This window comes from Zosterops lateralis (genome assembly GCF_965231275.1).
Source record: "Zosterops lateralis genome assembly, chromosome: 10".
Taxonomy (NCBI): domain Eukaryota; kingdom Metazoa; phylum Chordata; class Aves; order Passeriformes; family Zosteropidae; genus Zosterops; species Zosterops lateralis.
This window is the reverse complement of record NC_139770.1, coordinates 11,760,360-11,777,137: the sequence shown is the minus strand read 5'-3', so window position 1 is coordinate 11,777,137 and position 16,778 is coordinate 11,760,360. Positions and strand designations below refer to the sequence as shown.

General features: G+C 45.2%; 1 protein-coding gene across 2 annotated transcripts in view; it reads left to right on the top strand.

The window, feature by feature from the left end:
- The window catches only part of FGF12 (fibroblast growth factor 12), a gene marked incomplete at its 5' end in the record, with an annotated part of 231,623 nt that overhangs the window by 101,891 nt on the left and 112,954 nt on the right, over positions 1-16,778 (top strand). The gene's annotated exons all lie outside the window — the stretch shown is intronic.

Sequence of the window (16,778 nt, the reverse complement as noted above, 5' to 3'; positions counted from 1 at the left end):
TCCAGATAAGAGGAAAGAATGGGAAAAAAATCTTTAAATTTTTTTTTTAAATAATTGTTTCCTTATTAGTGTTCTCTTCCTGCTTTTAATGTACACTCACAGCCATTTGTTCACTTGAAAACTCACTTGTGCATGGCCCAGCAGTTGCTGCTCAGTCCTAATCAGTTTGCTTTCTGCTGCCAAGGGGATGGGGTGGCAACAGTAAGTACAGTAGGATGAGGCAACTTGACTGAAGTCATTGTTTGGCTCTGGCATAGCTGAGGTGGGGAGTTTCTACTGTCCTTTTTTTCTATTTGCCTTGCTGGTTTCTCAGCAGGTGTTTTCACAAAGCCACAGCTGTGTGTGGGACCAGCTGTGGGTCAGGAGTCTTTGATCCGAGGGATGCACTGGCCTGATCCCCAGGGTCTCACACCTGATGCCCACTTGCTGGGGTTGCTCGTCCTTGGGGAGATAGGACAAGGTGCTGAGAGAACAAAAGCCCCTGCCCTGTGCTGGGGTTTTGACAAAAAGTCAATTTGTTTCCAACTTGTAGCCCTTGTTTCATGTTGTCTTCTCAAATAGACTTCTTTGGTGTGCCGTGGACTGTGCAAGCGTACCTGCATGGACTGTGGGTGGGATGCAGAGGAGATGCTGGGTCCTGCAGAGGAAAGGTCCAGGAGTAGGAAAATGCATGTGTGTGGGCATACAGAAGCATATAGAAGTGATTAAAATTCAAAACTTCAACATACAGTGGGTGGAAAAGACATGGACAGAGTGGGAGGCCTACATGAGCATGGGAGTGGAATAAGGAGCTGAGAGCACCCAAAAAGAGGAATAGAGAAAGGGGAACTTCTAGTGAAACTGGCTTAAAAATGTAGCTAAACATGCTATGCTTGCTTTGTGGACAGGAGTATCCAATCTGGTGTTCCCTCCTCTGTGTTACTGATTTTCAGGAGGGGAAGGTCTGCTGGAAGGATCCAAAGTATGTCCAGAAGGAAGGATAGGCAATAGAAACCTTCCTTATGGGGCTGGGGGTGGAGCTGGAAATACCTGCATAGGGCATTCAAACTGGAGAAGCACAAGGATCAAAAGTGTCCATGACACTCCACACTGCTCAGGCCTCTCTATGATGTTGGTGTGTCTACAGAAAACCACTGGAACAGTATTGCAATGTCCTCCATGCTGCAAGTTCCTTCTCAAGTTCTGGATTTGCTCTTTGTTGCAATGTGACATGAAAACAAAACCAAAGAAAATAATGACTCTACTGCTGGTGGGACTGGACAGCAAACGTGCTCCCACTACTTTTCTGAGTTCCTGTGACTTAGTGTTGCCATTGTTTTATCCTCTCCTGTGACTTTTTGGTGGTGGAGAGAGGGGCACATGAGCCTATATCAAATGACAACAGTGAAATTCAAGTGCAGACAGACCCTGACAGATTAGGACACCTTCCTATGTCCCAGTGTGTGGTGTTCCCCTTGCTCTCAGTTCTGTGTGCCCAGGCCCTTTACTTCCCTGCTGCTTCAGTTTAGAAATATCATAGGGCTATCCTGGGTGGTGTATTTGTGAGGCTGGAGAGACTCTTAGGTGTTTTTTATGAAAGGCTGATTTTCCCAGGTATTTATGCTCAGTGCAAGCAAGGTATAATCTTTGTAAATATTCAGTTGGTTGATCAGACAAATATGTATATAAATATTCACATGTGGCTTAATGTCCTGTGGCTGTGCTTTGTGTTCCTCTCTAATAACTGTAATTTACCTTTAATGGATAAAACAAAGAAGCCTGGTTTGCCTTTTTCTCTGTTACTGCGTTTGCTGGAGTTTCTGTGATGAATCCTTTACTGTGCTCACCCTTAACCTGAAGAGGCAGTTGTGGGCATATAAATCATGCTCCCAGATGCTTGCAGGCTGCTCAGCGATGAAATGCACTCTCCCTGCCCCGCCTTCCCTGCTAAATGGCTGACACACATCTTTAAACATCTTGCTAGATATTTGTTTCTGCCCTGCAGCTCATTCACAGCACCTTGGCTGAGAAGGCAATGTGACTGTGTTTTAGGATTGGTTTGGGTTTGCTTTGTTTTTGAGGTTAGAAAAGGTTAGAGTTAGAACAATCAAATTTCTTCAGATGGTATGTGAAGCATGAATAAGGAGGGCAATTAAATGGGAGCATGTCCTTTCCTGAGGAAACCCTTTAGTGAATGAATTTCGCATTTGTTTGGTGTTTCTGGCAGGTGGTGGGTCTTGCTGAGAGTGCTCCCATGAGAGCTTCTCTCCTGCTCATCCACAGCTTGTGCCTTTTGGGTCAATACTTCTCTGTCTAACATGCTGTTGGGCAAGGGATGCTCCCAGCTCCCAGAGAAGGTCAGAAAATACACTTTCTAAATGACAGTCTGCTAAATATAAAAATATCCAGACCAGAGGGTTTTTTTTGTTAGTAGTGAGAAAAAAAAAAAAAAAAACAACAAAACAAAACAAAACAAAACAAAACAAAAAAAAAAAAAAAAAAAAAACAAAAAAAACAAACCAAAAAAAAACAAAAACAAAAAAAACCCCCACAAAACAAAAAAACAAAACAAAAAAAAAAAACCAAAACAAAAAAAAAAACCCAACAAAAACCACCTCCAAACTGGCAGAAAGATCCAGACAGGCACACTGCTTTGTGAAATAGCCATGGGTGCCTCTTGGGGACTGTGCTAAGGGCTGTCCTGGCATAAGGCTGTGTCTACTCAGTGGGAAGAGTTCATTGCTTATGTGCATAGCCACTGAAGAAAGGGGTTTCAATAAGAAAGTCAGGTTTTGACAAGGGAGTGCCAGCGTGCAGAGAGAAAAATGCAGAGCCCTGAAGTGTACTGGGACGACAGTTATGGCTCTAATTCCCACCCAGTGCAGGGACAAAGGACTGGTAAATCCTGCTCACTCAGCCCAAAGGTATCACTTCTCTTTCTCTCCTGTCCCCCTGCTCACTCGTGTGAGCTCCACACTCACTGCAAGTCTCAGACTGACTAGATTTTTCCTTGCTGCTTCTTTGCTCATGGGCTGTAGAAGGGGAGGACAGCACAGTGTTGGGGAGGAGAGGAAGGCATTGAATCTCTATTATTTATGGGAATTATGTTCATTTGGCTGGTAAAACGCTGCTGGGATTAAATGTTAGAGGAATGATGTGCTTGTTAGTCGGCAAGCACATGTTGCCCCACTAACTGCCAAAGGGCAGTAGTCTGTTTTAGCACTTCTACAATTGCTCGTTAAGCTTTGAGACTAAGAGTCAATATGTCTTACTGCCTGCTTCATCTCTGCTTTATCCACAACGATGTTGTGTTATAGAGACAGCTCTTTACTGGGTTGAGTGCAGCCTGGAAGGAAATTTTTGGGAAAAAATGAAGACAATCTCAAAAAAAGTCACCAATTAGAAAGTTATAGGGAAGTAGCATCAATTACCAGAAAAATATGAGAGCAATTAACCTGGGCCAGAATAAAAGTGTCCATCTAGTCCAATAGCCTTTCTCCATCCACATAAAACATGAAAAAGTAAGAAAATATGATCTGTCCCCCAAATGCTCTCTTAACTGCTAGCTGTTTTCAGCTTAGAAAATTATCTGAGTCAGACATGGTGCAATGTATGTAAGAATTCCCTGTGTTTTTTTCTTCTGTGTACTTGACCAGTCTCTCCTCGAGTTCATGTACATTTTTAGGATCATAGTGTCCTGTGGAAAGGATTTCCCCAGACCTGTTACATGAAGAAGCCTTTCTTTTCCTTTGTTTTGAACTTGATTACTGCTAGCTTGGGTTGATGCTTTCCAGAGACCAGTACTGAACAAGATAGTGAATAACAGACCCCATCCTCCTCTTATGCAACTGGTGATTGCAGGGACCACAAGCATACTCCGGCTAAGCTGTCTCTCCCAGTTTGAAGAGTCTTGGATCTTCTTGTTTCCTCTCTCTAAACCATTCCCAGTTCTAGTAAATGCTTGTTGCAATGAGAGGAGCACAACAGCACACTTGCCTCAAGTAAGGCATTGCTTTTCTTTATGCCCAGGGGCTCAAAACCATTGGGGTCAATTCAGCTGGAGAGACAGCAGTTGTCATGTGGGGTACAGAAGGGAAAGCAGGCTGGTGAGTAGGCTGTTATGGCCAAATGATGAGTTCTGTAGCTGTCAGTCCCTACAGGCTTGTGATTAAAGTGGCATCTCGGGCTGTGGGTGGACACAGCCTCAGTGAGCCGTGCAGCCGCGTCGGGAGATGAGGACGGCCGTGCCGGAGCTCCGTGTGTGATGGCGCGTGGGGGATCACCTTGAGACACCATCCCAGCTTTTGGGTGCTTGGAGCTCTGTTCTGCCTGATGGGCTGTGCTGGCAGCTGGCTGCCCATGGACCAGAGAAAGAGTGGGGGAGCTGGTTCCACTCTGATGTGAGATGCTGCCCCTCACAGCCAGAGGAGAGAAACCAGGATACTTGGGGTGTAACTGACCTCTTTTCATAGAATATCCTAAATTGGAAGGGACCCACAAGGACCATGGAAATCCAGTTCCTGTTTTAGTATACATCTGCATGGTGAGATGAGCTTAAACCCCATTGATTGCATTGACGAGATCTCCACCAAGTTTAGGGGAAGCCAGGGAGAGTTGCTCAGTCTGACATTTAGGCTGTGGGTCCCTGCACATAACTCCACCCTAGGTGCCACCACACCTTCCTCCGCCTTATTGCCTGTCTGTAGTGTGGAGACAATGCTGCCTTCTTTGCAAAGTACCTGTGGGACTAACCCAGGACCTGTGTGGACAACTGAAGGACTGTAAGTCTCAAAGCTGTTTAATATTACTCTGACTGTACACTGACACTGGGGAAAGGGGCTAGGATTTTAGGTATTTAAGAGAGGATGCACCATGAATGTTTTAGAGTACAGTTGAAATTCCTCATTTGTACTTTAAGAGTCATTTGAGGCTCCCAGCCATTCAGTAAGCTCCCATTAAAAGCACACGCATTACAAATTTCTCACGTAAAAGTATTTAATGTTCAGTAGGAGTGCAGCTTGACAGGGAGAATATACTGGCTGCCTATTAAGAGAAACATAAAGGCAATTGCTTTCTAAGGGTTAAGTATGACCTGGTAAGCCAAGGCCTGCAGCTGGAATAGCTCAGTGATGGATAACAAGTGCCCTGTCCTTCCATTCCTCCTAAGAGAGCCTTGCTCAGTGAAGGTTTCTAACGCTGAATCAGCACAGAGGGCTCTCTAAAGGGCTCAGAGTTAACAGCTTCTGCACACTAAAGGTTAATGGTGCTATCTCAGGAAGTAGATTTCAGAGGAAGAAGGTTATTTTCACTGTTGTCTGGGGTTTGCTTATCCTTTCTATATTACCTGCAGCAGTGTGCTAATGCATAGGCAAAGTGGGCTGTGACCTCAATCAGCTAGTTAATTTTAAGCCCGTGCTTAAGTGATTTGCTAAAACTGTGCTTATTCAGAGAAAGAAAGCTGATTGTATTTTCATTGCTCAAACTAGGTGAATTATAACATGTAAGTGATTTTAATGATGAAGGGGCATATTATGCTTTGAAACAATTATTTACATTCCCATAAAGAACATTAGTATCAGTTAGTATGTCTGATAATTGATAATGATGTTCATACCTTGCTAATAACCCCCTCAAAGCTACTTGACATAGTGTATTGTGCATTTACATTTTTATCTCTGTAATTTTAAGATGAGCAGAGCTCGTTAAACCAAAGTATTTTTATGTCTTGTGTCAAGAGAAAATGTTCTTTTAAATGTTCGGAAGGAATTGGTTACAGAAATATGGGAGAGGGAAGAGATTGTTTTCCTTTCGTGCTCAGAACATTCTTCATCCTTCTGCTTTTTGATGACTAAACTGTTCTGTATTTGCAATTGAAAACTGTTGATTGGAAACTCTTGTGAGACTAACATAAATGGGGCTTGATTTTGAAAAATACATTCATGATCGTTTGCCTAATTTGTGTGTGCAATTAGCGTGATTGCCACTGGAAATGGCCATCTGAGAACAGACTGTTGGAGACTTCTGTCTTTTTCTGATCTGTTTTCTCTCCTCCTTAAGGTGCCAACTTCTATGATGTCTAAATATTACCCATGGAAGTTTAATTTGGTAATATGTTTATTGATATCCTTTCATCTCTTACCTCTCCACTTTCAGATGTTTGTTAAAAGGCTGAGAATGATTATTCCCTTCTGCTTCCTTCTCAAGTCCACTTAATGCAATGTAAAAGAGCTTCTTTGATCTAAGTTGTTGATCTTCAGTTTAGAGAGTCAGATCTCACTGGCAGCTCTATAGACTCTTATATGGCCATAGTAATATTTGAGTAGTTTCAAGGTGTGCACAAAGGATTACAGCTCTCATCTGTCAGGTCTCTTACTCCCTTCCTGAAGAAACCGGTGCTCACAGGGGACATTTATTGGTGACAAGGTGGAATTGTTTAATTTTGCTTTCTTTTAAACATGTGATGAATTTAAAAGGCAAGATAGATAAGTCTGTAGAGTTTTCCCTTTGGGAAGCTGAGAAACATGGTTCAGGTTAGTGATTTGAAGGGCATGTCAGCTCAAGCCATCTTTGAGCTGACTTGGAGTCCGTTCTGTAGGAGCATGATCTCAAGGCTGCAGTTCCTCAGTGGCTTCACTGCTGCGTAAGAGAAGGGAATGAGCTTGTGAACCCAACCTCTAGGGACAGTACTCTTATTCCCTCCTGATGCCGGTGCTGGGGATTAAGCCAGTGGGAAAACAATTTATTCTTATTATTGGTATTTTAAAAATGAATTGTTTTTAATCAAACCAGCCTTACCCAAGTCATCATGTGGCTACACAAGTGCTGCTGCTGTCGGGAGGGAATCAGCAGGAAAGGTGTAGCCTGAGGCAGGGAGAGGAATGGGTGGAATTCACAGCCACTCACACATACCTGGGTTTGAAGCAATGGAGCACTGCCCCACTCCCAGCAACGTTTATGTCCATTGCTCCTGAAATGTTCTCCATCCTGAGGTATAACTAACCCAAATCTAAAGATTAGGTGTGCCTTCCAGTCTGGGGTGTGACTCAGACTTAAAGCTGCAGAGCTGGGAGAGCCATGGCAGTGTACAGAAGACAAATACCCCCTGGCTCATTAGTGATGAGATGGAGAGCACACACTGCTTGATTGCTTATTGGCTGTGGCCTTTCATTAAGAGTAAATTCAATTTTCCCAGTATTGACAGCTGCCTGGTGGAGGGGTCGTGCTATGTGGCAGGCACTGCACTGCCAAGAACAAACACTCAGATACAACAATATGTCAGGAATGTTACCAGCAGTGTATTTTGTTCTACTCTTCTGTGCTCTATCTCCTTGTTGAAAAGAAACAATTTCTAGGGATAAGACATTAAATATGTCAATCTTGGCCTCTCTGCTAGCCAGGAAATGCTGGAAAGTTAATGAATTTAGGTGAGGAAGATGATTCTTGTTTGTACTTGCTTGTTACTGGCCTGGGTTGAGACTCATTTAATTAAAGGAATGTAGTATCCTTTCCAAAAAGTCCCCCAAGCCATTCAAAACCTTTGTTTTTTTTCCTGCCTAGTCTTTCTGGTCCTTCCCAAAGCACAAACATTTATTGTGCTGTGAGGGAGAACTTTGGAACGGAACAAGCAGAATGTGTTTTGCCAGGGAGCATCAGTTTCTGCTGGCCCTAGCACTGCTCTTCCCCCTGCTCTGTCCAACCAAAGGCCCTCTCCATTAGCACAGCTCAGTCAAGCATCTTCCCTCCTCATTCTGAGAGCTGCTCCAGCCCCTTCCAAACATATAATTATAGGCATGAAAAAAATAAATTTGGTCTTATTCAGCACCTGATAAAATGGTGACTCAGGCATTTTCATTTTCCATTGGAAATGCAAGTTCTTGTGCATTCGGAGTGCTCACCACATGCAGCCTGAATCCTAAAGGGAACTCTGTCTGCCCCCTGGAAGGGCAAAATGGTTACAAGTACAAAATGCCAGGTGGAGGCTCTCACAAGCAGCTTCATTTGGCCACATGGTGAAACAAACCAAGGTCACTTACCTGCCTCTGCACTTACCCCAGCAGTGTAGTGATCCCTGCAAAACCCCAACCTACACCCAGCAGTGGGCTGGGAGACCTGGCCAGCCTCGCAGCTTTCTGGCCACTGGGGTTGCATGATCAGCCTGGCATTTGAGACAAATGGTGGAGCAAAAGCACCTGATCAGGTTTAGGATGGCCCTTGTGAAAAGGGTGACGACACTCTGTTCCTAAAATAAACGTGTTTCCATGCTGTGTCAGGAGATCGCTCATACACAGGCTGGAAGGAAGCAAGATACTTGCTGAAAGGCATAAATCTTTCTAACCACCTTCTGTGGTTATTTTTAAGCTCAGGGGATGCAGTGCTATGAATCCCATCCCATTAGGGCTGGAAAAGTGTTAGCCAGGAAGAGGGTGCTCTGGAGCATGAGAATCCTCTTCCTCCCACCCACATGACCTGTGCCTCGCAAAGAAAATCCCTGGGCTGTGACAAGACTGAAAGGATAACAGGGCAGCAGCTGTGCCCCAGCTCTGCCTGATTCTGTGAGGAAGGGTTTGAAAGTCCTCCTAGTAAGTTAGGTAGATGTAGCATGTTGTTTAGTTTGATTGATTTTAGTTTAAAGTGAATTCATTAAATGATGTTTTATTGTATTCTTCCAGAGCAGCCAGAGTTGTAGGATAAATATTTATATAGAACAGCTGCTGAGTTACGAAAAGATGCATCAGAAGTACAAATATATGTTTTTTGCCTTTGCTTCTACCTGAGGGTCCCTGAGGACTTGATTCAGTGATTCCTATGGGTGCCTTCCAACTCAAAACACTCTACAATTCTATGATGATTTTGGAATCAATTATTTTTATACCCCTTCTGGACATGAGGCTTTTTTGTTGTTGTTGTTTTCATATAATTCAGGAAACAAATGCATTGATGGGGTAAAAAAAGTCCATGAGTGCTTCTACTTTATTTTGCGGCCAACCTATGCCCAAACCCACCATGGCCTGGCAGCTTTTCACATGAGTATACTGGACCAAACCCAAATTAGTGTCTAATCTCTTTCTCCAAGCATTTACACTTCCATCAATTGCTGATGTAGCTTAGTAAACAGGACCCCCTCATGGGAAGGACTGTAACATCTCTGAACATGAGCCAAAATCTTTTAATCATAAAGAGATAATCCACTAAATAATTTGAGCCCAGCAGTCTGCAGGGCATGGGGGGATGCTTTCTGGCTTTGCTCCCATAAATTCCAAAAGTTCTTCAGAAACTGCTGCCCTAGTGTGTGATGTAGCAGGGAGAGCTGGGAGAAGACAACATTTTGATTTAGGCTTGGTTTTTTCCCATGACACCACAACTTCCTAAATAAAAAAAAAAAGATCGACATCTTAGTTTGTTGGGAAAAAGGTGACATTTCTTCTGAAAAAGAAGGATCTTTCCACAGGGTATTTTTTACATCTAATTCTCCTCTGGAAAAATGCGAGTGCATTTTTACTGATGGAAAAAGTTTTTCCCTAATTGTTCAAGGATGCAGGAGCAGTGGTGCTTTACAAATTGCATTCTGTCAGGAAGTGAATGGCAGGTGACTGTGTATCTGTTCATGTGCTCCCACTGCCTGTAGTGCCTGGGGTGAGCTCTCTCTGCCTGTGTCATAAGCCTGGCAGCATTAGCAGAAAGGACTCTCCAGCTTGGGCAGGGGTGGGATATGTTTTGGAAAGACAGGAGTGCAAAATATCTGTTGTGTGGTCCAGTCCTTTGAACAGCACACAGAACAAAGGAGAGTGCCCCAGGAGCAGGATGTTTGTCAGACCTACAGCTCTTGGCAACTGCCTGGAATCCTTTGAAACACTGACAAGGGGCTGATAATGGGAGAAGAGAGAGAGACCTGGGGATGGTGCTGTGGTGGGGTAGGAATTCCCTTGACCCTGAGTGGTCCCATTAGGAGAGCAGGGCATGTTTGTTGCCTGAGGGCTACCCGGGAGTGTTGGCCCCTCGTGGGTGCAAGAGAGGCTTTCAGTTGTGGTGGTTTCATCACTCTCTTTATTTTTGTTTTATGCTGTTTTGAGTGATCACAGGTCAGCAGTGACGGCCTCCTTGGAGTCTCAGACACTGAGACCTGACAAGTCCCTCACACTGCAGAGCTTGGAGCTCCAGCTTAGGGCTCTGCATCACCTCTGTCCCCTCCTTGGGTGAGTCACCTTTGTGAGTAACATCTCACAATGATGCTGCCTCTTGGAATGTGCATTAGCTGTGAGGATTAGTACCTCTCCTTACCTTTGTTGTAGTAGTAGTCTTCTTTTTTTCCCTTTAGGATGTTTGTAGTGAATCTGGGGATTTGCAGAGCAGAGATTTGCATATTTTCTTTAATCTAGCTAGGTCCAGCAGCAGTAACAGTGTTGGTATGTTTGTCACATAAGCGCATACCCAGAGCAGCCAGTGTGCTGGTATAAATGATTCTGCAGTTCAAGCGTTTTGATTTCTTTTTCTGCTATTTTTGTCATTCAAAATAAATAGATTACAGTTAGGTGTGCCTGCCAATAGCTCAAACATACCCCTTCAGTCAGGTTCAGTAACATTCCATCTCAACCCATACTCCATGGGACTTTCCAGGTAAATTTATAACCCATAAGAAACACCAGGATTATTCCTGTCTTAGACTATAGTTAGTATTCTTCCAGTTAATGTGATCATCCCTAGAATAGAAAAATTTTGAGCACCCAGCTATTTTCAGCCAAGCCCCTGACGTGCCCAGCTTCTACCACTTGAAGGGAATGTCAGACATTTTCACATGACAGAAAAGCGTGGCCAAATTTTGTTCTATAAAATACTCTATACTTTGGGGTTACTGTTCTGTACTGGATTTCAATTTCTGTTTATTTTTGAAACTTGAACGAAGTACATATCCAAATCTGCTAGATAGTTTTACAAACTACAGCCTAGTTTAGGTGCATGCGTGGGCCTTTTCCTTTAATGATAACCCTCAGCAAGCTTGAAAATTACTGATACAGACTGACAGATACACCTGCAGGCATCCACAGCCTTAAAATATCAGCCCATATTTTCCACCTTTTATTTACTTGTTTGTATTGTAATATTCATGGAGTGAAACAAAATAAAGAACTGAAAGCATTTTAATGTAATTTTGTCACCTGTTAAAGTGCTTTGTGTGTTTATCAGAATGAATCACTTGTTCAAAAAATCTGTGCTCTTTTTGCTTTTCCTGACACTATGAAATGTCTGCATATCAGTACAAGGAATGAAAGTACATACAATATGGGGAGCAGAGATGCAGGTGGGGAGTATTTGTGGTGAATTCCTGTGATGATCAGGAAAGACAAGCCCATGAAGCCAGTTTTGAAGAATGTCCTGTGACAGCCAGACTGAACTTGAATTTGTCCTGGTATATTTCCATAACGAAACAGAAAATCCTGCAGCGAGGCAGTCAATCGAACGCTGCTGACGGCTCGCTCAGTCCATGCAGAAGCAGCCTCCTCACCTCCTTCCTGCAAACAGGGTCTGAGCAGGATGGGAGCAGCCATGGCTTTAAGACACTCCTTGCCATATGTCACCAGTGCTACCTGAGCTCACCAGCCTGACCTGCAACCAGGCGCAACACAGACAAAATCCGTGTCTGAAAGACGTGTGCCAGGCAGAACATGTGTTCCTTTTCTCTCTGCTCTCCAGAAAATTCACTGCACTTTTTCATCACCTGCAAGTCACTGGGGTTTTCTTAAGGCTGGAAATTTAAAAAAAACCCATACCTTTCACCTTCTGACTGCTGTCTGTGCTGTGTTTGCCAGCACCATGCAGGTCTCCTGTGGGCATTAAGGTCAATGTCACCCACATCATTACCCTGTTGGGAGGCAGCTGCTGGCAGGGACAGCCACTTTCTGTGGAAGCAGGGAAAGACTGAGGCTTCTCAGAGTGCACAGATGCTTTCCACGAACATATGCTTAATTAAGAGGCAAACTCACCACCTGCTCTGCAGCGTGGGTATCCAGGCTCCTTTCAGGCAGGTATTTGCTTTGCTGTGTGCTTATGCTTTTACAGAGGTCTGGAAGTGCTTTTGGCAGTGTTTGTGCAGCTGCGCCTGAAACCCCAGGCGTCAGGTGCTGTTAGCATGCAGAGCTTCCAGCTTCATTAAGGTAATTGTGCCCAAGGCCTTTCCTTCCTTTTCCAGGTTTAATGAGGAGCTGCAGCATCCCCTCGATGCTTCCCATGGCTGGAGGGACTGCATGTGAGTGGGAGCTCGAATGTGTTTGCCCTCTGCCCCTACAGCCTCTGGGGCTGCTGCCATCACCTACAAAGCCCAGCACTGTGTAGGGAAGGTGAGCTCCTAAAGGCAAACTTTGCTGCTTAAATCAGTATCTTACCTTCTAAAGGTGCAAATAAATTCGTTGCTCCCTTTCTCACACTTGCCTCTGCTAGAATGCTGCCCAGGTTTGGAACCTCTCCTCAGCCCTTCCCTAAGCCTCGGACTCTGAGTCTGCAGCCAAATCCCCGGCAGAGCTGGCAGCGCTGCGGCAGCCCGGGCATGGATAAATGGGCCATGCACTCTGCAGCGTTGGTGGCAGGGACAGATTAACCCTCTTTTGCAGAACCAGTGCAGTGATGGCAGCTGGTGGGTGGCTGAGAGTCCCCTGCCCCTGGGGTGCCCTGAAAATGGGCACGTGACTCAGGGAGCTCCAAATACCTGTGCTGAAACAGAAGTCACTTAATATATCTGCTAAGCCTGGCCTGTTTTCTTTCTTTGGATTCTCCTCTCTGTACCCATCTCAGAAATGCTTTTCCACAGGTAAAATGCATTTTCTGTGCCCAGTTTGTGATGCATCTTCAGTGAAAATGAACATTTCTCCTGCAGCATTTTCAGGTTTCTGGGTCTCAAGAGGAGATGATGCACAGGGATTTCAACCTGCAGCCACAGAATCTCCACCAAGGAGCACGTGCAGAAATGCAAAATGCGCATCTGTGCTCCAATCACGGAGCTATGTTCTTGTGCCCAGCAGGTTTCCAGCCTTTTCATTCATTAAAGATGATTCAGGATGAGGACAATTAATTATTCACTAAGAGTCATTTTGAATTTTCACTGGCTGCAAGAAGGTGCCTATGGGACTGCAGGAAAACCACCGTGGCAGTGAGACAGGGGCTTGTTCCATGCTGGAACACAGGGTCAGAGGCCTCCAAGAGCCTGTCAGACTGGCAGCTTCTGCCAGGCCAGTACCCCACTCCCCAAGGGGCAGGCAGCACTGGGGGGAGCTGGAGCACGGTGCCAGCCTGCCAGGAGCTCACAGAGGCAATGAGCACAGAGCATGAACCTCCAGGGACCCCCAGAGCCTGCCTGGGTTGCTGCACTGTGTTGCAAAAAGCGAAGCTGTCCTGGACCCATGTTTTTCCAGCTGTGCAGACATACAGATGAATCAGGGGTTTATTGCTCTGCAGGACACGTTTTTCCCTGCTGTGAGACAGAAACCATCAGCTCAGGTATTGTAAGGTGAGAGGAAGAGCGGGGAGCCCACAGTTAGCTTGTATTCAAGATGATGATAATGATAACCATGCTGTGGTTCTTACCTGAGTGAGTCCTAGAAAGGCTGATTGGAATTGTGCCTACAGTCCTGCTGCTGAGGTGACACTGGCCCATGGGGCCATGCCCAGCTGCAGGCTGGGTGCTGGGGCTGTCACTGGTCCTCAGTGAGTGCATAGAAGCTCATGGCACTGGGGCTGCCAGCACCAGACACAGCGGCAGCAGGAGAAATGTGAGTGGGGGCTGGCTTGCTGCTGGCAGTCCCTCTCTTAGCCTGAGGTGGTTTCCCAGATTTCAGCGTGAGTAGGAACAGCATTTGCACCTCCTGTTTTTGGTGGGGTATCATGTGCCTGAGCCGGGGTCCAGCTCTAGCAAAAAGTGGCTGTACTTCATGCTGTTCACATTGGTGTAACAGGCATTGGCTGGGAATGCTTTGTAATTAGTACCAAGAAAATGGGAAAAATCTTCTAAAATGCAACTATCCTGTAGAAGCTTTTTCTTCTAGCATAAAGTAACAGGGTAGGACACTAGCAGGGGTTTTTTTTTGAGTTGTTTTTTTTCCAAATGGAGTTAGTCTCATACCTGTGCTGTGCCCCGGGCTGTGCTGCAGATAGAGAGGAGGCTGTTCTGGCTGTTCTGACACCTTGTTCAAAACAAAATCTATTGGAACAATTGCTAAGAGGAGAGCTTGGTGTTGGCCCACTGAGACTTTGCAGCATCCTGTGTGTACTTATTATTTCCTGTGATCAATGACACTGCAAAGGCTGTTTCCCAGGGTAGGAAATGCCTTATTGTATAAACAGGCTATACTGGGCAGGAAAATAGTACCCAGGAGAGAAAGCAGTGATGCATTAGAAATAATGGGCTCTATCAGCGTGATTTTGTTGGGCAAGGTAACCTCAAAGATTTATTTAAATAGAGCAGAGATATGAGTGACTGCTACATTTTTTCTTACTTTGTAATGCATTTGCCAGTTAGAGAGCAGATAGCAGTAAAGGCATTGCTTTTTACAACACAAGTTCATCTAAACCGAAGGTCTGCAGTACTTGTTCTGTGGTGAGCTAAAGCAATACCCAACACCTTTCTCTGGGTAGGAGAAGTGGGTATTCAGACAGGAATAGCTGCATTTGTGAGTTTTTTTTTTCATTTTCTACAAGTTTTAAAGATCATCTGAAGAACAAATACTGAATAGGTCTGTTTCCTGAGGTGAGGGGGGGGGAAGAACAACTTAAAAGATTTTCACCTGTGATCTGTTCTCAGTTCTTGCTGTGGGGTCAGGATTTGGGACCAAGGGAACCATGGAAATTTCCTTTTCCAGGTGAGCAACTAGTCAGTACGGCAAAATCTATTTTATTCAATTGAAATGGAATACAGTGCTTAACATGATTGGTGTGGTGGAAAGCTGTATGCAGACTCTTTCCTACGTTAATTTCCTACTTTATAGGAGAAATTACAAATGTTGGGCTGGCATGACTGGCAGAGTGAGAACTGCTCAAGGCAACATAAACAAATAGCTATGAATAACAGATCTAGCAGTAGAAAAATGAACACAACTTGCTTGCGGACAAATGAACAAGCAGTAGAGCTAAAGCCAAGCTAGTTAGCTAATGTTTTTCTTTGTAATCTGTGCATCTACATTACCCTGTAGGTGGTAATATCCAGAGATGGTGCATTAATGCATCTGTGTGATTGGTGTCCCTTACAACTTGGCAGTATATCCAGAGGTGCTCCCCAGATTTTGCTGGATGTATATTCAGGGAGCTCAAGTGCAGAATCTAAGTTTCCCCTCTCTCATCTTTGTATAGGATGATTGTGCTAAAACAAATGGGAAAGGGGCAAAAGCTACCTCCCTTGAAAATTTTGTGTGTGAAAAAACTGCAGGTCCAGGTTTAGGCAGCTGCCTCCTGCTCCTGAGTGAGTTTTGGCTTGCAGTGACCAGGACCAGGGAGGAGAGGAAGGAAGTGTGGAAGGGATGGAAAGAAACACTTGAACCCATTTGTTCTCTCTCATTACCTGTAGACCAAGGCCAAGTTGTTTAATGATTCCCACTCCAAGGCTCAGTTCAGCTTCTGGCTTGGCTGCCTCTGGCTGCTCAAAGATCCCCGCCTCCTTTGTGTGCTGTCCCCTGGCCAGAGTGGCGGGCACACTGCGGGGTGCTGCTCTGTGCTCTTACACTGGTGATTTGTTCTGCCCTGTTGCTGGTTGCATTTGCAGCAGGGAGTGAAGGTGACCTTAACGTGCACTCAGATTTTTGAGATCTGTAAGGCAGAGCAAGTGGAAGATCTGTGGAAGCATGCAGGCATTTCCAGTGTCAGTTATAGATCTTTACATTTATCAGCAAGCAGTTCTAGCGTTTGGGTTTGCTAGGTACAGAGCACAAAGGCTGCACAGTGCAAAGGGGAAAGGCAGGTTAGTTTAGGAGTGAGAGAACAACATATCTAGGGGTTTGTGCAGTGCCAAAAGGTTTGGGAGGGAAGGAACGAGATTTGTCACACTTAGTCCAAGACTCCAACAGAAAAAAATACACTCTTGTTTTTAACTTGTTAAAAATACTTAAATAAAGCTTTGTGAATAAAAGAACAGGCAGGCATTTGACTTCCAGATAAATAAATTTTCTTTCTTTTCAATTCTTCCAAGTTCTGTTTAAACTAGCACTGTAAAATGTCACAAATTCAATGGACTGGTCAAATAATAGATGCCTTTTTAAAAATTTTATTTATTTATTAAAAAAAAAAAAAAAAAAAAAAAAAAGAAACGTGGAGATGATGAAACAGATAATTTCATTGGCGTGTCACCTGCAGCACAGGGCACCTGTGCTTCTGTTACAGAGCTGCCATGAGTGCAAAGGCTTGTGACACGGAGGGGAAAGTCCTGCTAAGAACAAGGCAGAGCAGTTACACCTCACTGCGAGCAGGCGGTGTCCCGGGCCAGGGGCAGAGCCGTGGCACAGCCGGGGACGCCCCTGCCTTTGGGAACGGTCGGTGCCGGCCGCAGACGGGCGGCGGGACAGGCTCTGTGGCCCTGCGCTGTGAGCGTGTCCCTGAGCACCAGGTGGCAGTGCTGGGCAGGGCTGGGCAGCGCTGCCGCGGGGACACGGCGCGCCTGCGGAGGGACGGAGGGATGGAGGGATGGAGGGATGGAGGGATGGAGGGACGGGGCGCCGGCGGCGCCCAAACCCCTCCGCCCCTTCCTCTCCCGGCGCTGAGCATCCCTCGCCTTTCACCCATTTCTAGGCCACGCGTATTTTCCAAGTGTGAGCCGAAATGATGTATTC